The sequence below is a fragment of the Hippocampus bargibanti genome, linkage group LG14 (genome assembly GCF_051943395.1).
Source record: "Hippocampus bargibanti isolate YZ-2025 linkage group LG14, ASM5194339v1, whole genome shotgun sequence".
Classification (NCBI taxonomy): Eukaryota; Metazoa; Chordata; class Actinopteri; order Syngnathiformes; family Syngnathidae; genus Hippocampus; species Hippocampus bargibanti.
The window spans coordinates 2,876,569-2,902,478 of NC_142747.1; the positions used below are offsets into that span (position 1 = coordinate 2,876,569).

The 25,910-nt window shown below is 44.2% G+C and overlaps 1 protein-coding gene and 1 long non-coding RNA gene across 6 annotated transcripts in view; both read left to right on the plus strand.

The window, feature by feature from the left end:
* Positions 1-25,910, plus strand: part of robo1 (roundabout, axon guidance receptor, homolog 1 (Drosophila)) — a 264,298-nt gene that overhangs the window by 164,738 nt on the left and 73,650 nt on the right. The gene's annotated exons all lie outside the window — the stretch shown is intronic.
* On the plus strand, positions 18,082-25,231 carry LOC148888026 (uncharacterized). The gene is made up of 5 exons (XR_016117145.1): positions 18,082-18,150; positions 18,743-18,811; positions 18,984-19,016; positions 22,071-24,708; positions 24,805-25,231. It is a non-coding gene; the product is annotated as an uncharacterized LOC148888026 (long non-coding RNA).

Below are 25,910 nucleotides of genomic sequence, written 5' to 3' on the forward strand. Positions count from 1 at the left end.
TATTGTCACTCGCGGCTTGTGATCAGAACAGTTTTTGGTTATTGACTAGCTCATCATAGTTTGCAAAAACTCTGACAAGGCCTGACAAGGACAAGGTACCAAGGCCTTCAAGAAGGCCTTGGTACCTTGCCTTCAAGAAGGCCTTGGTACCCCTTTTCGGTTGCCAACTCGAAATCGGATTGGTTAAAGCAACAGTTTGGTCGACACATTTGATGCCGCAGAGCCTGCAGAACTGATTGTGAAGGTGTCTCGGTAGATTTTCGACTCTGCCAACAAATGATGGCTGAAATGTGATTGGTTCAATGCTTAAATACAAAAACGCACATTTGGAAGCAGCGCAACAGGGGAAAAGCAAGCTGTAAGACAATTTCAAGTCCAAGATGGCACCCGAGTAGGCTGCCGTCAGCAAGTGCTCTGATGAGCCTTGCTTTTTTTGTTGTTTTTGTCTTGGTTTTGTGTTTTCTTTTGTCACTTTGTGTTGTCGTGCGTCGTGTGGAATGGATACGGATTGTTTTTCAGCATTTTTGACCACAACATTCATCAAGGAGGAGACTGTGCTGAGCGGTTGTGCCTTTTCGGCAACATGGATATGCCAGTACTGTGTTGAATGGGAGGAATGTCTGTGCCATTCGACTGTCATCACTGGACAGCTCTGGGGCCATTGTGCTTTTTTGCGCCTGTAATGGGCAGCATCTTCACAGCCCCGCTTTGTTCAGTGGAAGGTCGGTGCTGTTGGACAATCTGCGGCTGGATGGATACATGGCTTGAGGAGCCCGCGATAAGAAGGAAGGAGCATCAGCGCAGAGCGCCGATGCGTATTTGGAACTGTCGCGGGATGGAATTGAAGCTGATTTATGTGGGACAGGAGATGTGAGACAATCTCTTTTCGTCAATGGATGCTACAGCTGCGTGTTTGCTTTCAACATTTAGCTTGTAGTCGATGTGCACATTCCACCATGATGTCCCTGATCCACTGGTGAGGAGACGCTTTGATCCTCTCCTCTTTCATCTGGAACTGCTTTATGTAACAAAGAGGGTACAGAAAGTGCTTAAGAATGAACGTCTCTCTGTGTCTTTGTGTTGTCATGTTATTTGTTATTTAGGGTTTTTTTTGTTCTTTTGACTTCAAGACGGCGCCGCGTGAGTGGCTGCCTTTCCAGCAGCTCCTGTGTTTTGCTTTTCTACTTTCATTTCTTTCATAACTTTGCTGCTGTGAAATGTAAATTTCTCCATTGCGAGACTAATAAAGGCAAATCCAATCCAATCCAATCCAATTTTGAAATTATTGAATAAGAATTCATGGCCAAAATATATTTCACAGCAGTCCGTGATTCATATATTTTTAGGCCAGCAGAGAAGGCTTTGCAGGCCTTGACGGTCCGCCACTTGTCCGTCTTGTTTAAAATCCCGTTAATGTATGAAAAGTGTGAGAGACGTGAAGAGTTGATGAAGAGTCCTTTTGGTGGTGCGCCCCAAAAAAATGTGAATGGAGCACTTGGCTGAAACAAAAATAAACTGTTGACGCCTCACTTTTCTTCAGAGTATCCCAAAATGTTTTCTTTTTTTTCTTTCTTGGGAAACGCGATCTATTTTCCTTCACACTGCCACAGGTAGACTCGAATTTGGGAAAAACAAACTTTTTGGTTGCTTGAGAAGACTTTTGTTACTGCGGCGGCGTTGACACACTTTTACGTGTATACCACTGGAACAGCTTCTCATTAGACGTCTCAGGTGTAGCTAATATCGTACACATGACAAGCCAGCCTGTGTTTCCCACCCGGAGAATAAAGAAACGGTCCAGCGCGCAGGTGTCTGTGCTCTTTTTTTTGTACGTGCGCGAAGGCAGCTCGCGAGCTGATATCATCTCCCGAGTGTTGAGAGATAGCATGAATGAGGTGACGTCTACCCCCTTCTCTTTTTCTTCTTCACCCCCCCTTCTCTCCTCCCTGGGGAGCCAACGTCTAAACTCCACCTGCAGAAGAATGACTTCACTTTGAACATGAAAGCATTACCAGGCTAAGCTATCTAGCCAGCTATCTAGCTATCTAGCTAGATATCTAGCTAGATAGCTGGCTAGATAGGTAGGAAGGTAGATGGCTAGCTAGCTGTCTATCTGGCTTGACATGCAGAAGAATGACTTCACTTTGAACATGAAAGCATCACCAGGCTAAGCTATCTAGCCAGCTATCGAGCTAGATATCTAGCTAGATAGTTAGCCAGCTATCTAGCTAGATATCTATCTAGATAGCTGGCTAGATAGCTTAGCCTGGTGATGCTTTCATGTTCATCTACCTTCCTACCTATCAAGCTAGCTACCTTCCTACCTATCAAGTTAGCTATGTTCCTACCTATCAAGGTAGCTACCTTGCTACCTATGTGACTAGCTACCTTCCTACCTACAAAGCTGGCTACCTTCCTACCTATCAAGCTGGCTACCTTCCTATCTATCAAGCTGGCTACTTTCCTACCCATCAAGCTAGCTACCTTGCTACCTATCAAGCTAGCTATCTTGCTACCTATCAAGCTGGCTACCTTCCTACCTTTGAAGCTAGCTACCGTTCTACCTATCAAGCTAGCTACCTTCCGACTCATCAAGCTAGCTACCTTCCGACTCATCGAGCTAGCTACCTTCCTACCTATCAAGCTAGCTACCTTCCTACCCTTCAAGCTAGCTACCTTCCTACCTATCAAGCTAGCTACCTTCCTACCTATCAAGCTAGCTACCTTGCTATCTCTACCTACGAGCTATCTATATCGCTCGTCAATCTGGCTTCTACCTTCCACGCCGCTTCTTTTTCCCCTCCTGTTAGGGTGAACTTTGAGGGCAAGACCCACGCTGCGTCCGTTCATCCATCCCTCAATTCCCTGCGTTTTTATTTTCTTTCCCTTTGCGGTGTGCTTCCTCGCCAAGATTTGTTGTCGTTGCTTTCATTTCCTCAGAACAAAGCTCTGGTGATCTTTCTACCTTGGCTTGTGTGTGCCATGAGGACTTATTTTTGTCTTTTTGTCTTTCTGCCTTTATTTCTTTTTTTTCATTAATGTTTGGAGGGGCAGCTTGGGGCTCTCATTTTAATTTGACATTTAACCATCTGTTTTCAATTTCCTCTGAGACTAAGTGTGTGTGTGTGTGTGTGTGTGTGTGTGTGTGTGTGTGTGTGTGTGTGTGTGTATTTTTATTTCACTTGTGTGTGTGTGTGTGTGTGTGTGTTTAGAAGTGTACATTTCTAACAGTAAGGTAAGACCTATGTGAGTATTTTACTGGGTTTTATATTCTGATGTATGAGTGATGGAACTATTATTTACCCTTATATTTAGGGCATCAGTCTCATCTTTTGCAAAATACATACAAGGACAGAGGTGGCAGAATAAATGTGTACTCAACTGTCTTGTTACTTTTAAAAAACATCACAGAAAAAAGGGGCACTTGAGTAAAAGTAAATACATACATCGTGAAAGAAGCACAAGGACTGAGTCATTGGTAAGTAACTTCTTGTTTGTATTCAAATTAGCACATTAAACAGAAATAGTAAAGTGATATTCTATTTCAAAAGTTGTCCCTGGGTGCGAGTGCGGATGGACCTTAAAGCAATAAGTTAAATAAATAAATAAATAAATAAATAAATAAATGGATGTGTGGGGCGTGTGGGTCGATGGATGATGAATGAATGAAGTGACAGCTGTAAGCATATTTACACCCTTTGGCGGTCCCAATGATGATCATGTAGTTCTCTTGGTCAACAAGATTGGGGCCAGAGTTGAGGGAGCATTTGCTGACATGTTCAGTTGGGTCTTCTGCGGGTTAAAAAAATATATATAAGCGAGAAAGTTGTGATGAGATTAACATGATAAATAGCACAATACGTAATAATACGTTTCAAAATTGTACAGATGACGGCTGAAGAAACCTCATCGATGGACCACTCCTGTACGACAGAGCTTACATAGACGTAATAATACGTAATAAGTAAAGTGGTTAACCACCTCTCCCAGAACACACAATAATATATTTTGGCTGTTAAAAGAATAATTTGCACGTTTCAAGCAGCATGTGTGTGTGGTACTTGTCGAGCCATTCAAAATGAAATAAAGACTTACCTTCAAGATAAGCAAGAGGGCCTCACCTGCATTTCCCAGCTTCTGCAAAGGTGCAACAGCTGATGGTAACAACCCTGGCAAAAACAGCATATTCAGATGTTGGGGGAGGGGAAGAAAAACTATTTGAACTATATCATGTTAGTCCTACATAAGCATGATTTGTGCCAAACAGCAATACAGACCATTACTGGATGAACTGCATTTTTTTATCAAGACATTACGACTTTCTTATGACAGTACAGTATATATAACCCGACTGCACTCAAATAAATACTGATATATTTATTCACAATGAATGTCTTTTGTGGTGGTTTTAAATTGATTTAGCAGTTTTCATAAGCTAGAGTGCCTGACAAAAGTCTTGCTGCTTATCCAAGTTGTAGGAACAACAAATAAGAACTTGACTTGGAGTTCATCAATTGGAATCACAAATGGCTTATATGAAAGGCAATGCACATTATATCAAAATAAAGTTTTGGACAGAAAGGTCAGATTTTGCTTGGACAAAAGTCTTGTCGCATACAAAAATAATGTAGAAATTATACATATATTTCATTTTGAATACACAAATATGCTACAATAACGTCAGAACATAAAGTCTTGATGCATTAGAAAAAGAATTCATATTGTGTATGGCTCTTGTGAGCTTGGAGGACTGCATACATACGTCTCGGCAAGGACTCAATTAATTTATTGATGAAGTCATCTGGAATGGCAAACAAAACAGTCTTGCAGGACTCCCAGAGTTCATCAAGATTCTTCGGTTTCATCTTCCAAGCTTTCTTCATCTTACCCCAGACATGTTCAATAACATTCATGTCTGGTGACTGGGCTGGCCAATCCTGGAGCACCTTGACCTTCTTCGCTTTCAGGAACTTTGATGTGGATGAGAAGGAGCACTGTTGCAGAATTTGCCCTCTCTTGCAGTTTGGAATGTAACGAGCAGCAAGAATTTCTTGATTCTTCATGCACACCCCCATACTGGATGTAACCCCAAACCATGATTTTTCCTCCACCAAACGACTGTTTTCTAGGTGAATCTTGGATCTAAAGAGTTTGATGTTTCTCTTTATTTGTAAGTAGGTTCGTTGTGAGATCTCCCAGGCAGGTGACATGCAGAGATTGATCATGGCGTGGAGTCGAGCAAGTCGTGCTGTCAAACTCTGTGCGATGCTGAGCAGGTGTCTGCGAGCTGCATGTGTCTGGGTCTGAGAATGTTCTTCTTCTTGTTGCCAGTCAGCGAGTTTAGTGGCAGGGCAGCCTCGGCACAGTTCGGGATGAAGCGGCGGTAGAAGTTTACCATCCCGAGGAATTGTTGTAATTGGGTTACCGTCTCGGGTGTGGGAAAGTCACGGATAGCCTGCACCTTGCCAGGTAGAGGACGTACTCCTTTGCCATCGACTAGGTGGCCGAGGAACTTGATCTTGGGTTGCCCAGAAACGCACTTGTCGGAGTTGACGACCAGGCCGTGCTCGTCCAGACGCTTGAAGACCGTTTTCAGGTGCTGCAGGTGCTCCTCTTGGGAGTCGCTGGCGATGAGGATGTCGTCGATGTAGGCACAGCAGAAGTCAAGACCGCGGAGGACAGAGTCGATGAAGCATTGAAAAGTCTGAGAGGCGTTCCGGAGGCCGAATGGCATGGGCAAGAACTCCAACGAGCCAAATGGGGTGGTGACGGCCGTCTTCGACACATCCTCTTTCGCGACAGGGATGTGGTGGTAGGCTCTTACCAGATCGACGGTGGAGAACACTGTTTGTCCGTGGAGGAAGGACACGCAGTCGTGGATGTGAGGAAGAGGGTAGCGGTCAGGAACTGTGACGAAATTCAGCGCACGGTAGTCACCGCGGGGACGCCAGTCGCCCACCTTCGCCATGGGGACCATGTGCAGCGGGGAGGCCCATTTACTGTCCGATGGACGGATAATACCGAGCTGAAGCATGTGGTTGAATTCGGCTTCAGCAATCCGTTGTTTCACTGGGGCAAGGCGGCGAAAGCGTTGAAACTTCGCGGGACCAGCGGTCACCATGTGGTGAACAATGACGGGGGCAGGTAGGGTCGTCCGACTGGTGTTGGTTAGGTCGGTTGCGGCTTGGGCTGCACTCTCGAATGGTGATTACGGCAGCGTTCTCGACTGTGGCTGTATTCCCGGATTTCGGTTCGCAGGGCACGCATCTCGTCGATGAGCAGTTGGAGAGCATCAGTCGAGGGCCCTGGCATCGGAGGAAGCTGCATGGCAGAAACGGTAGGCTGCCGCGCGTACGCCTCTGCAACTTTGTCGGCGAGGGCGACCAACTCCTGCAAGGTGGAGTCAGGTGATGTTGTTGCCAGGACTGCTTGGATCATCGGGGGCAGCTTCTCTATGAAGATGTTCCGCAGGAAAAAACGAGCCGGATGCGCTCAGAAGAGCCGTTAGGAGGTGAGCCGTTCTGGGAGGTGCACACGTCTGCCGCTCCGGGTCGTTCGGCCACACGGAAAGGCCAGGTACAAAGAAGGTCGATCACCAGACATGGGGGGCATTGTTGGGAAGGTGGTCGACGTCGATGTTCGAGAGCACGGGGCAACGTGTGCTCTCCGACTGCCGGTTTGAGTCAGTCGATGGAGACTGTATCCTCGCGGCCGTTGATTTGAATCCAGAACGTCTTCTCACCACGGGAGAGGACGGAATACGGGCCAACGTAAGGGGGCTGGAGGGGCTTGCGCACCCGATCACACCGCATGAAGACATGCGTACATGTCTGGAGTGCGGGATCCACCTGCGTCGGTCGGTACGATGTTCGCGGCGGCCAGGGCCGCAGAGCCAGCGCAAACTGCCGGAGGCGGGTGAGCAGATCATTGACGTCGATAGTCGTTGCGTCGGTCAGGTTGAGCAGCTCACCAGGCAGTTGTAAACTGGCGCCATATACCAGCTCCGCTGGAGTCGAGTTGATGTCGGGTTTTAGCGTGGAGCGGATGCCCAGCAACACTGGAGGCAGGTTATCCACCCAGTGTTCGGCATTGTCGGAAGACATCAGGGAGGCCTTCAGTTGGTGATGGAAGCGCTCAACCATGCCGTTCGCAGCTGGGTGGTAGGCCGTCGTCCGGTGTCGTTCACATCCCAGAAACTTGCACAGCTTGCCAAATAGTGCAGACTCGAACTGGGCTCCACGATCGGTGGTGATGGACTTCAGTGATCCAAAGCGGGCGACCCAGTGTTGGAGGAAGGCACCGACAACAGCTTCGAACCCACAGTCGGACAAGGGAAGGGCTTTGCACCATCGGGTGAAACGGTCAATGCAAGTCAACAAGTACCGGAAGCCACGGGAGGGGGGAAGGAGTCCGACAAGATCTATGTGGACTTGACTGAACCGGCCGTTCGGCGTGTCAAAAATTCCCACGGGTGACTTCGTATGGCGCTGGTCCTTTGAGCGTTGGCATCGTAGACAGCCGCGCACCCAGTCTCGCGCATCCCTCTGCAGTCCTTTCCAGGAAAACCTTTTCGCCAGCAACTTGGTCGTACCACAAATTCCAGGATGAGAGAGACTGTGCAGAGAGTTGAACACCTTTCGCCGGAAGGAGTCTGGAACCAGTGGTCGAGGGACGCCGTCGGACTGGACGTACAGGATTGTGCAGCCAGAGTTAGGGAGAGGGACAGCGATGATGTTGGGGTCGTTGGCATGGTCGGTCAGACCTTCTCGTACCTGGGCTGCTGCCATCTCGTCGTAGTCAAGACCGTCTGGGAACTGGATCTCGTTGATCTCAACCCAAGAAAGGGCATCTGCGACCTCGTTTTGAGCCCCCTGGACGTGGCGAAACTCAAGGTCAAATTGCGAGAGGTAGTCCAAGTGCCAAACTTCTCGCTCCAGGTACTTCGTCGATGCCGAGGGGATGGCGGAAGGAGTGGCTTGTGGTCGGTAAAGATGATGACACGGCCACCCTCGATGAAGTGCCGGAAGTGCTTCACGCTAAGGTAGACGCCAAGAAGTTCCCGGCCAAAGGTGGAGTACCGGCGTTCGGCCGGCTGGAGGGCCTTGGACAAGAAGGCGATGGGTCGAGAGTCACCATTAAAGCCGTCGTGGAGAACCGCACCGATTGCAACCGTGGAGGCGTCAACCATGAGAGACAACTGACCATCGGGGCTTGGGTGAGCTAGGAGTGTTGCATAGGAAACGAGATCCTTCAGCCGTTGAAAAGCCTTTAATTGCTCGGAGAGGTCGACAGCAATGTTCTTCTTCTTGTTGCCAGTCAGCGAGTTTAGTGGCAGGGCAGCCTCGGCACAGTTCGGGATGAAGCGGCGGTAGAAGTTTACCATCCCGAGGAATCGTTGTAATTGGGTTACCGTCTCGGGTGTGGGAAAGTCACGGATAGCCTGCACCTTGCCAACTAGAGGGCCTACTCCTTTGCCATCGACTAGGTGGCCAAGGAACTTGATCATGGGTTGCCCAGAAACACACTTGTCGGAGTTGACAACCAGGCCGTGCTCGTCCAGACGCTTGAAGATCATTTCCAGGTGCTGCAGGTGCTCCTCTTGGGAGTCGCTGGCGATGAGGATGTCGTCGATGTAGGCACAGCAGAAGGCCGGAGGCCAAATGGCATGCGCAGGAACTCAAACGAGCCAAATGGGGTAGTGACGGCCGTCTTCGACACATCCACTTTCGCGACAGGGATCTGGTGGTAGGCTCTTACCAGATCGACGGTGGAGAACACTGTTTGTCCGTGGAGGAAGGACACGCAGTTGTGGATGTGAGGAAGAGGGTAGCGGTCAGGAACTGTGACAAAATTCAGCGCACGGTAGTCACCGCGGGGACGCCAGTCGCCCACCTTCGCCATGGGGACCATGTGCAGCGGGGATGCCCATCTACTGTCCGATGGACGGATAATACCGAGCTGAAGCATGTGGTTGAATTCGGCTTCGGCAATCCGTTGTTTCGCCGGGGCAAGGCGGCGAAAGCGTTGAAACTTCGCGGGACCAGCAGTAACAATGTGGTGAACAACGTCGGGGGCAGGTAGGGTCGTCCGACTGGGGTTGGTCAGGTCGGTTGCGGCTTGGGCTGCGCTCTCGAATGGGGCCGCGTCCGTGATTACGGCGGCGTTCTCGACTGTGGCTGCGTTCCCGGATTTCGGTTCGCGGGGCACGGATCTCGTCGATGAGCAGTTGGAGAGCATCAGTCGAGGGCCCTGGCGTCGGAAGAAGCTGCATGGCAGAAACGGTAGGCTGCCCCGCGTACGCCTCCGCAACTTTGTCGGCGAGGGCGGCCAACTCCTGCAAGGTGGAGTCGGGTGGGTTGTTGCCAGGACTGCTTGGATCATCGGGGACAGCTTCTCTATGAAGACAGGAAACTCTGGTCCTTGATGCTGTTGCCCGCCACCGTCTCGAGGCATTGCAGGAGCTGGGAGGGCCGGCTGTCTCCCAGCTCGACGTCATGCCTCAAGGCTGTGTACCTCATGTGTTCCATGAGGGTGGTGTGCCTCAGGATTTCCTGTTTCAGGGCCGCGTAAGGATTCTCGGCCGGAGGGTCAAACGACCAGCCAACTCCGGAGTGAGGGCTGCGACCACATAGTGGAATTTGCTGGTCTCCTGGGTGATGGCACGGTTGACGAATTGGGAGTCAACCACTTGGAACTCCAGAGCTCCATGTCATCGTGCCTGGGGGGAAGGGGGGGGGGGGGGGTTTGAGGGAGACGGCGGAAATCTGGTCTCTTTCCATTAGGAGAGTTGATTGGGCTGAGGAGGAGAAGAAAAAAAATCCTCCTGGCTGGCTCGCCAATAAAGATGTTTCTCTTTATTTGTAAGTTGGTTTGTTGTCAGATCTCCCAATCTCCCAGGCAGGTGACACGCAGAACTTGATCGTGGCGTGGAGTCGAGCAAGTTGTGCTGTGAAACTCCGTGTGATGCTGAGCAGGTCTCTGCGAGCTGCGTGTCTGTCTGGGTCTGAGTCCGAGATGAGTCTGATTCTCTCTGTCCCGCAACGGCTACTTTTATACAATTTTCAAGCGTGTGACATGTGTCAGGCTGAGACGCACTTCAAGGAGACCAAGGGCTTGAAAGACATCAAAGCCGCGGTGCGCACCGGTGACGCCACAGGTCCATGTGGGTTCCAACAGGTCTTCTGCAGTATTTGCGGCGATTGGGATGCAGTTCAATGGACGATTCATCAGAAAAATCAACCTTCTGCTACTTTTCCACTGTCCATCGTTTCTGCAAGCTGTGGGCTTGAGCAAATGCAACACGATTGTTTCGTTGTCTTCTGTTTAATGCTAGTTTCTGAGCACAAACTAGGCCATAGAGACCACTGCGTGAGAGAAGTCCACAAACTGTCCTTGTAGATCAGGGGTGGGCAAACTTATTGACTGGCGGGCCATAATGGGTTCTAAAATTTGACAGAGGGGCCGGCCAGGCCAGGAGCATATGGAGGCAGTGTTTGGGCCGGATATACTAAAGCATTAAATGCAGTGTGTGCGAACCTCAGCACAGTAAGCACACTACAACCCAATTTATTAAATGTCTTTCTAACGTGGAAAATAGCCCTTAGCAGTTCAAACATTTGCCTCATGGAATATGCAAGATATGGCATTTACATACTATTTCGCGGATACCTGGAATATAAGGCCAGCAACTTTTCAGAGTTGTCTGCCCTGGTGTCCGCTAGCTTTTTGTCATGAGTCAGTTTTTACTATAATTTGGCCAAGTTCGGTGGGCCGGATTAAAAATCCTGACGGGCCGTATGTGGCCCGCGGGCCGTCGTTTGCCAATGTCTGGTATAAGCCATAATAATCAAAATTCTCACAAATAAAACCTCAAAATATCTTGCAAATCATGTTATGAGTAAATAATATATTCATTTCACCTTTTAAATTGAATCACTTAAACGAATGAATGTTTTCACAAGATTCAAATTTTCTGAGTTTTACCTGTATATGATCAACTTCTCTGAAACAAGAATATGCGTCAAGGATCCTCAGTCTTGGGCTTGACCTTGCATATTTCTTGGAGTTTGATGTGGTCTTGTTGGCTCTCTGTAATTTGTGAAGCTAGAAAAAACCCCAAGCAACAAATTTAACCATCAAAAGATGCAGTGTCACTGGCCATTGTGTCAATTACTATTTGCCACTTAAATTTGCTCATGCAACATTGATACTAAGGCCTACATTATCCAGGAAAATTAATTCGTAAAAAAAGCTTCATTGTCAACAATCCACAACATTGTTCAATTATGCAACACTGTTCACAAACTATGTAACACAAGTAAATATTAGATTTAGATTTAAGGCTAGCGTTGGGCTGAAATCCTAAAGTCAAAACGTAACTAACATTCACGTCTATTAGACAAAAGTACTATTGCACTCGAAAATACTAAATGAAATCCAATACACCTCTCTATAAAGTGCTATTGTGTAGATAGATATGCATACACACTGCATAGATAATGATGTAACTGTTAATGCTAACGTTAGCTGAACACACGTTTTTAGCTTGCATGAACCTAATTTGAATGTCGAACTTAGCGTTACCTAATATAGCAACGCGGGTGTCAATATATCGCAAAAGTTAAACGGAAATTACCTTTTAATATTCCGGCTGCGATGTGATCCAGTCCATCTTCTTTCATGTTGATAGTGATTCTTTTCAGGAGCGAATGATGTGTGTTGTGTTCACCAACGAGCCGGCTCTCTGTGCGTGAACGACGGGGAGGCGGCTAATTTTTTTTCAAATGAAAGTGAGATGGGGCCTGTGTCCGAGGTTCATGATCTACACCAGTGGTTGTTAAACTCAAATTCAAAGAGGGCCAATATTAAAAAAAGAAAATTGTCGAGGGCCAGACCATTTTTTTCAAAATTAATTTGTTTGTTTTTATTATCTTTAACATACAGTCAACTAATGTACTTTATTAACTATCCTAATAAATTACAACTGAATTTTTGCTTAAATACTGAAATCAGAATAGGTTTAAGAGAATAATAAAAACAAAAACTGAAAAAAACATCAGGCTTCTATATCTTTAACTTTATTCATTCTAATTGTAATTTAAATCATTTCATCACAGACATCACATCAAGGCCAACACCTAAACTATATCTCTTTCAACTTTGAATAGACGATGCCACCAGTAAATAAAATAATATTTATCCATTTTAGTTTTTTTTTCACTGCTCAGTTACTCTGGTGATGCACAAGTATACAAGCTGAATACTTGGCATCGCTTTTACATGCAAGTGCATCAATTTCTGGAGTCTGGCTCTGCACAGAGAATTCAAATTGTAGACACCTTTCGCGGTACATGTGCTGTAACATGGGGCGGCGGGCCAGATGTAATACATATTTGAAATCATTTCGCGGGCCAAATATAATTGTAGTGCAGGCCAAAATTGGCCCGTGGGCCTGAATTTGACATGTCTAATCTACATGATTTGTCTGCAAAACTGAGGGATTGCCTATGAAATGAATGTGCAAACCATGCTGTTGCAGACAAATGAGTTGTGCTAAATGGTGCTAAATGTATTGAATGGTGATGTGGTAGAATTTGGACTGATTAAGAACATGTATCTTGTCCATTTTATGCTGTATTGTTTTGAATATCAAACATTTGAAACTGTACGCTTTGACAAAGAGTTCATGGCAGACAAAGTTGAAGTCTTGCTCAGGCCACCGAGTTAGTAGATGTAGAAAACCTTGTTAATTTCAACTCATACTCCACATTCGATACTTGTCAAATATTATCTTGGGATATCATGGCATATTAGATGTTCAAATGTGGTACAAGTTATGAGATGAACAATGATTTTCAACCACTGTGCCGCGGCACAGTAGTGTGCCGTGAGAGATCAAGAGCTCACATTTGAAAACACATATTGATGAAAAGGTTTCTTCAGCTGTTCTTCAGCATTTCGCTTCATGCCGGACGTTTCGCTTCATCTCCAAGAAGCTTCGTCAGCTTCTTGGAGATGAAGCGAAACGTCCGACACCTTCAAAGAAGTACAGATGACGGCTGAAGAAACCTTTTCATCGATGGACCACTCCTGTACGACTGAGAGCTTACACAGACATCTCATCTCATTTTCCGTACCGCTTATTCCTCATTAGGGTCACGGGGGTTGCTGGAGCCTATCTCAGCTGTCTTCGGGCACGGGGCAAGGGACACCCTGAATTGGTTGCCAGCCAATCGCAGGGCACACAAAGACATACAAAAGTCACTCACACTCACACGTAGGGACAATTTGGAATGGTCAATCTGCCTGACATGCATGTTTTTGGAGTGTGGGAGGAAACCGGAGGACCCGGGGAAAACCCACGCGGGTCCGGGGAGAACATGCAAACTCCACACAGGGAGGCCGGACCGGGACGCGAACCGGCGACCTCTGCACTGTGAAGCCGGTGTGCTAACCACTCGACTACCGGGCCGCCCGCTTACACAGACATAAAACACATATTAATCATTTTCTGCAATCATTGTCATTGTCCAGTGTCCATGCTGTAAACACTAGGGGGGTAATTAAATATTTGTCCATGTGGCAACATGTAGCCGATCGTCTCGTTCCTCCGAGAAACTTAATGATGCATGTGAGAGGTCGTGGTGACAGTCAAGGAGTTAAAGGAGTTAGGAGTAAAAAGGGCAACTGCAAACTCCGAATTGGGTTGTGTACAAGATTCTGACCCGGATGAAGGCCCTAGTATTAGTGTTGGGGAAAATAAAGCAAAGACGATGACCTTAAGGCAACATAGTGAAAGCTATCTTTCGTATGGATTTATTTTGATCGGCAATGAGACAACACCTTCTCCATTATGCCTGTTGCGTGGCGAGAAGCTGCCTTTCCAGCAGCTCATGTATGTTGTTTTTCTACTTTCATTCCTTTCATCACTTTGCTGCTGTGAAATGTAAATTTCTCCACTGTGAGACTAATAAAGGCAAATCCAATCCAACAGCGCCATGGTGCCGAGCAATTTGAAAGAGTAGTTGAAACTAGCCAAAGAGTAGAGGTGAGCATTTGTGAACAGCAGTATGGGTTCATGCCAAAAACGAGTACGGCAGATGCAGTGCTATGTGACATTGTTGTTACGAGTTATTAAAAGTTGATATTGAACACAATTTATCATACCCCCCTTCAAAACAGACCTCAATCAAAGTTTAAAAAAAGCTGTGGCAATTTTGATCATCAGTTGAGGTCTGTTCTCACGCTCTAACCTTACTGTCTTCCCCTACGCCACTCCCGCCCACTTTCTGCAACTGTGTCTGTCTCTAATTCCCATCCCCCACTCGTTTAGAAATCAATGAGCAGACTGCCAACAAGCTAAAAACAGTCACTGCTTTGGACATTGAAACTGTATCTTATGAATTGCATCTTATAAATAAATATTTTCATTGCACTTCCATCTTAGCGTTGGATAATTATGCTGCTCTAAGAATAATTATACATTTTCATGTGAGTTTTTAAACCATGATATTAAGTTGAAAAAATGTGTAGATTATGTTGTGGGTCATTTTTACCTGTATTTCTACAGTCCAAACCATCTCAGTCTGGCCTTTCTGACATTCTCTCCAAGGCCTCTAATATGGCTTGTCCCTCTGATAATCTCATTCCTGATCCTATCCAACCTGTTCACTCCCAAAGAAAACCTCAACATCTTCAGTTCTGCTACCTCCAGCTCTGCTTCCTGTCTTTTCTTCAGTGGCACTTAAGGACCAATTATAATTTTCCATGTTAGTTTAATACATATAGTTTTATTTGCTGTACCTATGTTAGAGGTATGTGACATTGGAGTTCATATAGTTTAATTAAAACACGATGTTGCTCAAAACGTATCGTTCTCAGCCTTAAAATATACCTCAATCAAAGTTGAAAAAATACCGTGGGAGAATTCTCAGTGAGACTTGGTGACTGTTGCACTACCCCTCCCCCACTTAATTAGTGACACAGAGACTGTGCGCGTCTCCCCGCCTACGCAGCGCGGATGAAGAAAAAAAAGATTCTGCACTCTATTGCAATGCCGAAATAGTAGTTGAAACTAGCCAAAGAGTAGAGGTGAGCATTTGTGAACAGCAGTATGGGTTCATACATCTTATGAATTGTCAAGAATAATTATAAATTTTCATGTGAGTTTTTAAACCATGATATTATGTTGAAAAAATGTGTTGATTAAAGAAAGAGTAGTTGAAACGAGACAAAGAGTAGAGGTGAGCATTTGTGAATGTGTTCATGCCAAATGTGAATGTGTTCATGCCATAAAGAATACGGCAGATGCAGTGCTATGTGACATTGTTGTTACTAGTTATTAAAAGTTGATATTGAACACAATTTATCATACCCCCCTTCAAAACAGACCTCAATCAAAGTTTAAAAAAAGCTGTGGCAATTTTGATCATCAGTTGAGGTCTGTTCTCACGCTCTAACCTTACTGTCTTCCCCTCCCCCACTCCCGCCCACTTTCTGCAACTGTGTCTGTCTCTAATTCCCATCCCCCACTCGTTTAGAAATCAATGAGCAGACTGCCAACAAGCTAAAAAAACAGTCACTGCTTTGGACATTGAAACTGTATCTTATGAATTGCATTTTATAAATAAATATTTTCATTGCACTTCCATCTTAGCGTTGGATAATTATGCTGCTCTAAGAATAATTTTTTTTTTCATGTGAGTTTTTAAACCATGATATTAAGTTGAAAAAATGTGTTGATTATGTTGTGGGTCATTTTTACCTGTATTTCTACAGTCAAATAATAGTTGACATCAGCAACAACTGCATCTGAGATCTTGTAAATATACTTGAAAAGAAACAACATATTTTCTATCCTCTTCTTTTCCTTTGGGCTTTTTCCTTCAGGGGACGCCACAGCAAATCGGTGTCCTCCATCTAACCCAGTTTTGTGCATCGTCTTCTCTCACACCAGCTATCTTCATGTCCTCTTTGACAACATCCAGAAACCTCCTCTTTGGTCTTCCTCTCGGTCTCCTGCCTGGCAGTTCAAGGCTCAGCATCCTCCTCCCGATATAATCACTGTATCTCTCCTCTGGACATGTCCAAACCATCTCAGTCTGGCCTCTCTGACTTTCTCTCCAAAGCCTCTAATATGGCGTGTCCCTCTAATGTACTCATTCCTGATCCTATCCAACCTGGTCACTCCCAAAGAAAACCTCAACATCTTCATCTCTGCTTCCTTTCTTTTCTTCAGTGCCACTGTCACCACGGTTTTATACACCTTTCCTTTCATCCTAGCTGAAACCCTTCTATCACGCACCACACCTGACAAATACTGAGGAGAGATCATCCCCACAGCTTCAGAAATTTACTGGGAAGTTCTCCTGAAGTTTATCTACACATGGCGGTAAATTGAATTTGTCACGTGATATAATGACTTTGCAGTCTTTCATTCATCTTCACTACCATTCATCTTCAGACTTTGCAGTCTTTCATTCATCTTCAGTACCACATGCGTCCTCTGATTCTTCTCAGATGCTCCTCCAGGTAGTCTTCCAGGATAGACTTGCATATTCCATGCATAACTACATTTTACATCATAGGCTGCCCACATTTTCATGGCATATTTGCCAGGTTTATTGAGCAAGTGCTGTCTGAAAGTTGTCAAATCAGATCACATGAGATGTGTGGAATTTCTTTTGAGACATTGTTTCTTGAAAGATTGGCTTTACATACTCTTCATCCCACAGACATTCAGTTGCTTCTCCCCATGACCTGTGCACTCTGGCTAATAACTGAATTCCAAGGTATGCATGCAAGTCAGTCTGATCCAATGGCTTCAATTTCTCTTGAAATACATGCTTCCCCTCCAAATTTGTCTTTTCCTGGAGAATCTTTTCTATTGGTGAGGACATGGACAGCTGAAATGCTGATTGAAGAACATCAGGTGTAATTTTGGTCACAACAGAAGATGATATTCTGCCTTGACTTTGGTGTGGTGATGTTGCATGACCATTTTATCTCACCATCCTTGTCCCCTCTGCGGCTGATGATTCCCGCTTTCCTTGGTTTTTATCGAGGAGAGAGACAGCAGTAGAACTGTCCTCTGTCATCCTTGTCGTTGGATGCATTACGAAACTTATTCAAACTCTGCAATGTAACTTATTTTGCTGTACATCTTGTGAAGCTTGTTTTGGTGTGTTGGTCGAAGAGATAACATTGGATTGGATTGAATGTACCTTTATTCGTCTCGCAGTGGAGAAATGACATGAGGATGGTGACACGTCAAATCAGAGAATGTTCCTGCTCTCTATACATCTGGCTCTCTGGCAGTTAAAACAAAGTACTGTTCATCAAATAGACATGATTTTTGGGATATGAACAGCTGCTTGCTCACATTGCAGTGGATGGGTCAAAATGCTTTAAGAAAAGCTGTGTCAATTTTGATAATTATTTTTACCATTGGTCATGAATGTGAGGCCTATTTTCACACTGTAAAACCTTCGGTTCAACTGTGTGACTGTCTGCAATTCCCATCCGCCATAAAACTGCACATACAAAAAAAGTCTATTGTTTTATTTTGCCTTGGACATTGAAACTATGAAACTAACTACTATGTATATCTTATGAATGGCATTAAATAAGTAAATAATTGTGTTTCATAACACCCCCATATCAGCGTTTGATAATTATGCTTCTCTAAGAATAATTATTCTTTTTCGTGTTAGTTTAATACATATAGTTTTATTTGCTGTATTTATGTTAGAGGTATGTGTGATTGGAGTTCATACAGTTTAATTAAAACACAATCTTGCTCAAAATGTATCATTCTTAGCCTTGAAATACAATAGACCTCAATCAAAGTTGAGTTGAGTTGAGTAAACCTTCACTGTTAGACAGAGTGACTCTGCATACCCCTCCCCCACGTATTAGTTGCTCTGAGACTTTCTGCAGGATGGCGCCCACACTTTGATCAAGCAATTAAGAGCGCTCAGGCTCCAGGACGCCATGCGCACTGCGCATGAACAAAGTTTTGCAGCCCTCCCCCCTCGCCCAGGACACTGACAGTGCGTGTTCATCAATTTAATAAACTGCGAGCGCACAACCAGCCCATCAGCCCAAAGGAAAAGTGAACAGTGAGCGAATAAGATTTCGGAATTAAATCAGGTAAGGAATTCAAGTTTTGAATATTTTTCTTACAAATGTGTCATTCTAAGAAATTACTACAGGATTCGAACTTTCGTGTTTTATCAGAATGACAGTGAAAGCGTCGTCATGTTAATTGAGCAGAGAATAAAATGAAGCTGATGTAACTGATGTAGTAATAGTGTAATACGTATTGAGTGAGAAGCACGTAGCAACGTAAATCGAAACTTAAGTCCGGTCAGTATTTCAGAAGTGCCCATTTGGTCCCAATCGTTGTCGCGTCGGGCCAGCCAATAGAACGTAATTTAAACGTCACACATAAATGTAGCACAAGCGAAAAAAACGCACAGCCAAATTTGGAAGCACGATAAAAAACAAATGGCACACAATAAAAACAAAAGCACAGCTACGGTGATACCAAATGACATTTGATTTATTTACTTTGACCACCCCTGGTCACGTGTAGAGGATTTCTTTGTATTATGAGTTTTTTTTAAATACCACGTGAAGGAGCGTTATTTGTTAGATCACATGATTCACGTTGAATTCAAATGATAACCCATTTGAGCTGTACTGATGACTTTTTTTAATCCCACCACCTGAATTTTTTTAGGTTATCAAAATATCTTATATTATTTTGGATAAGGACCTGGAGAATAACATCAAGAAAATGACTACCCAGGTATGTTTCAGGACAATTTCGCACACTTTTTATTGGAATTGATAGTTTAGTGTAAATTAAATGCACTATCAATTTGAACGTGACCATCATTCTTATTTTGTTTGTGTTCCGTTAACTGACATTGTTTTTCTTTAGCACCTGAATATTAATCTATTTACTTTTATTGCATTAGGCCCAGCAAGATGATGTCAACACAGCAATTCAGGTACATTTCAGTATTACTATTTTGTTGCACACTTCCATTTAATGTGTATCTACTGTGTATCTAAGTTTTTTTACTTGTTGTAAATGCTTAATACAGTAAAGGAATGTTTTCTTGGACCAAAATATTAACGACAACAAAAACAATTCAAAATACTTGAACACATGCACTATTGGATGAATTTCAAAGTTTTGCTAATAACAAAAATCACTCCATACATTCTTAACAATAGCTATGACGTTTTACTGTGAAAAATGGTGTATTTGAGTATTCCATGCTATCTTTTATTTCAGTGATTCACTTAATACACTTTTTGTAGCACCAGACATGAAAATGAAAATGAACATAAAGAAAACATGGTGGTGTCAAATTTTCTTCCATGGCTATATGCGCCTGTGGTTACAGCCAAAGACAGTGTCTTACCATCTATGTAATGTAACGTTGCAAAAACACAACGTAAAATACAAATCAATTTCCAGAACACAAAGTACTTTGGACAAATTACTATATTGCGACCCCTTATCAACACAAAGGTTATATGGATCAACAAAAGCTCTGCATTTAGGCTGAAAAAACTTATATTAGGTGAGATGCATATTGTCAAAGTCAAAGTCAGCTTTATTGTCAAACGTGCTAATATGCATGACATACAGCACAAATGAAATTAATGTCCTCTCGGACCCAGCGTGCAAGACATGCAAGGCACTTATAACGTGGCTAAAAGACATACAATTGACAACAGACAATACTTATAATTTCCTTATGTAAAGTGAGGTAGTGTCGTCTAGAAAGTGAGGCAGTGACGTATGTAAAGTGAGGTAGTGACATATGTAAAGTGAGGAAGTGACGTACATAAAGTGACGTAATGTCGTAATTGCAAAAACAAACAACTAGAAAGGGTTGAAGTGAGGTCTTGTCTAATGAGAAATAACAAAAAATAGAGTTCAGGATGATCGTACAGCATGTAGCGTGTAGTCAGAGTTCGGTGAGTGTGGCAGTGGGAAGGGGCAGGCTGGGCAGGGCTGGGAGGGAGTTGAGTCTCCGGACTGCCTGGTGGCAGAAACTGTCCTTGAGCCTGCTCGTCTTGGCTCGGAGACTCTGCAGTCTCCTACCCGATGGCAGCAGGCTGAAGAGGCTGTGGGAGGGGTGTGTGGGATCGCCAGCGATCCTGATGGCTCTGCGGGTGAGGCGGGTGTTGTAGATGTCCTGAAGGGGGGGGAGAGAGACACCGATGATCTTCTCAGCTGTCCTCACGATGCGCTGCAGAGTCTTACGGCAGGACATGGTGCAGGCGCCGTACCACACGGTGATACAGCTGGTCAGGATGCTCTCGATGGTACCGCGGTAGAAGGAGGTCATGATGGGGGTCGGGGCTCCAACCCTTTTAAGCTTGCGGAGGAAGTACATGCGCTGGTGGGATCTCTTGGTGATTGATGCCGTGTTGTGGCTCCAGGACAGGTCTTCGGATATGTGCACTCCCAGGAACTTGGTGCTGCTCACTCTCTCCACTGCAGCACCGTCTATGGTTAGTGGAGCATGCTGGGGGCGCACTCTCCTGAAGTCCACAACAATCTCCTTCGTCTTCTCCACATTCAGACGGAGATTGTTGTCCTTGCACCACGTGGCCAGGCGGCTGACCTCGTCCCTGTAGGCTGTCTCCTCGTCGTTGTTGATGAGCCCCACCACAGTCGTGTCATCCACAAACTTTATGAAGAGGTTGGAGCTGGGTGATGATGGTGAGCAGTCGTGCGTGAGCAGAGTGAAGAGGAGGGGGCTCAGCACACACCCCTGGGGGGCCCTGTGTTCAGCGTGATGGTGCTGGAAGTGTTGTCGCCAACTCTGACTGCCTGTGGTCTCCCCGTCAGGAAGTCCAGCAGCCAGTTGCACAGGGAGGTGCTGATCCCCAGTTTGCTCAGTTTATCGGTGAGCTATTGGGGGATGATTGTGTTGAATGCTGAGCTGAAGTCGGTGAACAGCATTCTGACGTAGGAGTTTCTGGTCTCCAGTTGGGTGAGCGCTGTGTGGAGAGCAGTGGAGATGGCATCATCGGTCGAGCGGTTGGGCCGATATGCAAACTGGAAGGGGTCATGGCTGGGGGGGAGGGCAGCCTTGATGTGGTTCATAACTAGCCGCTCGAAGCACTTCATGAGGATGGGAGTGAGTGCGACCGGGCGGTAGTCATTGTGGCAGGTGGGGGACGACTTCTTAGGGACCGGGATAATGGTGGTGGCTTTGAGGGAAGTGGGCACAACAGCCTGGCTCAGAGATGTGTTGAAGATGTCCGTGAAGACATCTGTGAGCTCCACAGCGCAGTCTCTCAGAACACGGCCAGGAATGCCGTCGGGACCCGGGGTTTTTCGTGGGTTGGTCCCTCTGAGGGATCGCCTCACGCTGTCCTGGGACAGTGTCAGCACCTGTTCGCCGGGAGGTGGTGCGGTCTTCTGTGCTGGAGTGCTGTTGTCTGCCTCGAAGCGGGCGAAGAAGTCGTTCAGCTGATTCAGCAGAGTGGTGGAGTTCTCACAGGTCTGTGGAGAGGGCTTGTAGTCTGTGTAGTCTGTGTAGTCTACAGTATATGTTTGTTTAGCTTTTCGTTCTTTTCTGGCATCTTTTTAATGATAAATTGCAGTTGTGGCACTCTATTGGCCAGACAGAAATGAACATACGCTTTAATTAAAAACAAGACATAATACGCTGAAAGAGTTAAAATAAATATTGTAATTATATACAGAAATTGCCGATTAATAAATCTATGAAAATATTGCCCTGAGTACAGCTCACATGGAAAATTGTTTCCTCCGCAATCCATACCAGCCATCATTGTTATTTGTTTGCAGAATACTTGGAAATCAGTCTCTTATTGTGACGCAGCTAATTCGCTAAATGTGTAGTGGCAACTAACTACCATGGAGGACTTGTTAATATATACGATTAATATTTTATCCCACAGGCAGTCCTCATTATGACCTATCTCATCATATAAACATAAATCAGTACTACTTAGTAGTATTATTTGCAATGGTATTTTCGGATCTTTTTACTTTTTTATATTTATAACAGATGGACAATCCCACTGAAGAGAGCGATTTTTCTGACTTGGACAGTCATTCTGGATCAGATGTGGAATACAAACCTACCTATACATCATCCACTGATTCGAGTGTTGATGAAGAGATATCCCTTCCAAAGGTAAAAAATATGCCCTGTCATGACACATACAATGAAGACTCTACAAGTCAACAGACATATGGAGCAGACCAGCGTAGAGTCGCGTCTGCAATTAGAAAACAAAGTAACCCATTAACCTATGTTCAACGAAAAAACAAAAAAACAAAAGATGAGCAAAGAAGATCCATCTGTAACCATAAAAACGTGTTCAAGAAAAGAAGGCAAACGCGTTTGGGACAAAAGGCATTATTGTTTCTACTGTGGCCAATCAAATTTGAAGATGGCAAGACATTTAGAAAGGAAACATATGGAATTTAAAGAAGTTGCTTTCACGTTCAGCTTTCCATCAGGATCCAAAAAAAGAAAGTCCCTATTGGAACAGCTTCGGAACAAGGGAGACTTCAAACATAACAGCACGGTTCTAAAAGATGGACAAGGGGAACTTGTCACATGGAAGCAGCCAACCGATGCCGCCTCCACCGATGATTATTTGCCCTGCCCATCATGTTATGGGTTGTTTTTAAAAAATGTCTGTGGAAACATCATTCAATTTGTAGAGCAAGAGAGCTATGCAAAGACGACAAGCGAAGGAAAGGAAAGAGGGTCCAAAATATTGCTGCCAGTCTCCTCCCAACAGCCGCATCATCAGAGGGATGTGAAACAATTATCAATAACATGAGACAAGATCCTGTATCGTTTCACATACGAAAGGATTTCCTAATTTGCAAGTATGGCGAATCACTGTATTCCAAACATGGCCGTGTCAAGTCCAAGCACCAGTACATTGCGCAACGAATGAGGGAATTGGGACGGTTCATGCTTATTGCTAAAAAAATGGATAAGACCATCGCGGGTCTGCAGGATTTGTGTACGCCTTTAAAGTTTAACACTGTTATAAATGTCGCAAAGAAACTCACTGCGTTCAGTCCAGGGGAAAATGAATATGGGAAATCCTCCACAGCTCTTAAATTAGGATTTTGTTTGAAAGGAGCAGTGGAAGTCCTTATTGGACAGACTCTGATGGAGGACCTGGCAGAGAGAAAGGCAAAAAAATTTCTGGAACTCCTCGAAAAAAAACTGGAAAAACCATGTATCAGTCAGTGCTCATCAAACAATAGATGAAAAAAGATGGAATAAACAAGATGATATTCCTCTTACCAAGGATGTCATCACACTCAGGGACCACCTTAGAGTGGTTGAAGAGGAGGCAAAGGCCGAATTGACCCAAGGGATGAGTTTAGGTGCTTTTCGTAAATTGAATGAATCTGTTCTGGCACAAATGATTGTTTTTAACAAGCGGCGTGAAGGGGAAGCATCACGTTTGACTTTCGAGACCACCAAAATGCCAGCACAAATCCAGTCAATCAGGACATTTTTGAAACACTTTCACCATTGGAAAAAGAGTTAAGCAAGCTCTTAACTCGCATTGAAGTCCGGGGCAAAAGGGGCAGAAAGGTCCCAGTGTTTTTTACAGAAAGAATGTAGGAGTCCATCAACGTTTTAATTCAAAGGCGACAAGATGCAGGGATACCTGCTGAGAATCCTTATCTTTTTGCAAGACCAGGTGCAATGACAAATATCCGGGGATGTGACTGTCTGAGCAAATTTGCGAAAGAAAGCAACGCAGAAAACCCTCATTTCCTAAGGTCTACCAAACTGAGGAAACAGGTTGCGACACTGTGTCAGCTGTTGGAGCTTAGTGAACAGGAATTGGAACAAGTCGCAAGGTTCATGGGACACGACATCAGAGTGCACCGAGATTTTTATAGACAGACTGATAAAACTTTTCAAATTGCAAAAATCAGCAAGCTGCTTTTTGCAATGGAGCAAGGCACTGGAACACTTAGTGGAAAGAATCTTGACACCATTAAATTATCTTTTTCTGGTAAGCATTCACTGAAATGTCATCATATTTAAAAAAAAAATCATTTTGAGACTGGCATATGACTGTTCGTATGCCAAGGTAAAAGTTTCAAAAATGTAACGTTCGTAAACCGAAAATTGAAAATGTCTTTGGTTTATTTCAAATGGTTTTGTATACTTTGGCAATCTAGTTAAATCAGGCCCTATCAATTTTAGATTTTGACCCCTTTTCAGACACAAGGGGGCCACTTTTTTTAATTTCCCAGATGCATCCCTGTAGAATTCCAAATGATTCCTTTTGAAATGGCTCCCTGTCCCACCATAACAAGTGCAAGGTGTCATTTTGCTTGTTTTACTTTAAGGTGACGTGACAAAAAAAACGAGCAAAGCGCTGTCATGGCAAACGGAATAGAACTTCTGACTCAGATGGTAAACTGGAAGCTTTTTTTGGCTATTAGTCTTACCTTGAGGTATTGGTTCGCACTAACTTTTAATTTTGGATCCAGAAATATTTTTTTTTTCTCCATAATTTAACAAGTTAAAATGCATGCACCGTATTTGCCCATGAGTGTCAAATTAGCAATGTCTCCTTTCTTTGTAGATTTGAGTCCAAGAAAAAAAATTGCTTCCAAAGAGCATGAAAAATCAAAGTCAGAGAAAAAGAAAGGTAAGTCTATTTATTTTATGTATATAATCCACACTGTAATGCTGCCACAAGTGGTCTTTGTGAGTATCATTAAATTGCAATTGTCATCATATTTAGGGTCTCCCAGAGTAAATTTGAGGAGACCGTGGAGTGAAGAAGAAAAGGCTGCTGTGGAAAAACACATGAAGAGACTGATAAAAGGGCATCAAGTGCCTGGGAAAGAACAGTGTACTGACTGCATTAAGAAAGAGCCGCAGACTTTGGCTCAAAGATCCTGGAAAGACATAAAGAACTTTGTCCACAACAAAATTGTGACACTCAAAAGAAGATCCACTTCTCGGGTTCTTCAGTTTTAATGATACAACAAATTTGTTTTGATGTGCATGCCTTTTTCTTCACAAATATGCACTTTAGTACATGTTCTAGTTTCTTACAAGAGTATTTAATTTTGTATTATATTCCCTTTTACTGTTGTTAAAAATGTTTTGCTTCAGGACAGATTTCATGTTGACATCATGTTAAAATAAAGTTTTAGTTTATTTGATTTGGTTATGGAAATTCATTGAGCAAAAGCATGAGTCACTTTACCAAAGTAGTTATGATACAGCAATCGACCAGACCAGCTTCCGATTGATATGAACATATAAATAAGGAATTCCATTTATTTTAAGTTCAAACTATCAAGTTATTCATTAAACAGTCTCTCTCTCTCTCTCTCTCTCTCTCTCTCTCTCTCTCTCTCTCTCTCTCTCTCTCTCTCTCTCTCTCTCTCTCTCTCTCTCTCTCTCTCTCTCTCTCTCTCTCTCTCTCTCTCTATATATATATATATCGATACTATTTCTATGCACGCACGGAGAAAATTACATGCAAACAGGGTCGGATATATCGATAGTCCCGGTTATATCGATATTTTTTCGGACTCCCTTGAATATCGATATAACGAGACGTTACTGTATATATATACACACAATTAAAATACAAAATGTCTGCCGTGTAATTGTAGGTGATAATGAGAGGTAAAAGTTGACACAAAAAGTGGTTTGAAAACTGAACTGAATCAACCAAACAAAAAAATTAAATAAATAAAACGATGTTTCGAACATAATTCACTATATGAGTGAGGTCCCGGGATTTACCCATTCGGACCTCACTTGTCTAGTGATTCCACTCTCAAGTCCACTTCTTATTGCTTTGTTTTTTAAACAAGTTGAAGTGGGAAATGC